Below are 1,310 nucleotides of genomic sequence, written 5' to 3' on the forward strand. Positions count from 1 at the left end.
TAATAATCAGAGAATGTTAACTGCCAATAAATATCAATTCCTTTGTTTCATCATTTCCAAATTCTCTTTATTGAAAATTTTTTAGTGTCACAAAATTCTTTCCCTTTGACCGTTATAATCAAACAGAATTTTATTGATTATCAATGGTGATAATAATATACTTTCTTATCACAATTCTAACGTAAAGCAGCCCGTGTACTACGATTGCCTTTTTACCTATATGAATAATTTGATAAATATACCATGTCAAAACATTATATGTGTCACTTTTAATATTATGTGGTAATTTACCTTGTTTAACATATTGAGAAATTGAGCTCATCATCATTTTTTTTTCAGGAATATATTACTCTTCAGTTTTGAAAATGATCAAAACGATAAATTAAGTGATCATATTTTATCTCAAAATCGATATATATATATATATATATATATATATATATATTGTATCGAATTATGTTTGAAGAGTAATCGGAATGATATTTTCTATTTATATAAAAGAAAAAGTCGAAATTGTGTTGAGTAAGAGTTTGTTCAAGAGATAAATCCTATATATGTAGTAGACTAAAGAAAAAAAACTCTAACCTCTCTCTCTCTCTCTCTCTCTCTCTCTCTCTCTCTCTCTCTCTCTCTCTCTTGAATTATTGCAAGAAACGTAAGATGGAGTTCTTGCAATGTTCCAATTTCATTCCCATGGGAGCAGTTCATATCTTCTTGCTGGAAGTCAGGTCATGTTGTGAGAGATAGATTCCAAGAAATATCGTGATGTTTTAGAGGAGATGAATACTGCATATTCATCTCACACTTGCGAGAAAATGTTTTCTTTATCAACAGGTTAATAGGATATGCAATGATGTAGATGAAAATTGCAATACAATTTACTGATAAATTACTGAATCTTATCTACCATGGATAATATGATATTGTAGGATTTTGTTAAGGAATAGGGTCTTATAAACTAATAAAAAAAAATGCCGTTTTTACTGAAATTCGGCTAAGAACAGTTGATTTTTACGGAGAATTTCCGATTAAAATTAATTTTTTTTTTAACAATATAATATCCTTTTTTTTTGTATGAGAATATTTTATTTATCATATAAAATGAAGCTATTAAAATAAATATATCGTAAACCTCGATGTAATAAGTTTTGGTTGAAGTTCCATATCTGTTTGCAGAGTAGATTCATCAAGATATGCCAAATGATGAATCCATTAATGTTACAATGAATATATTCACGAAAGAAATATTGATTGTCAGAGCTTAAGTGTTCCTGCTATAGACATTCCATCCGACAGTCCCGCTTTAAGAG

The sequence above is a fragment of the Palaemon carinicauda genome, chromosome 10 (assembly GCF_036898095.1).
Source record: "Palaemon carinicauda isolate YSFRI2023 chromosome 10, ASM3689809v2, whole genome shotgun sequence".
NCBI lineage: Eukaryota > Metazoa > Arthropoda > Malacostraca > Decapoda > Palaemonidae > Palaemon > Palaemon carinicauda.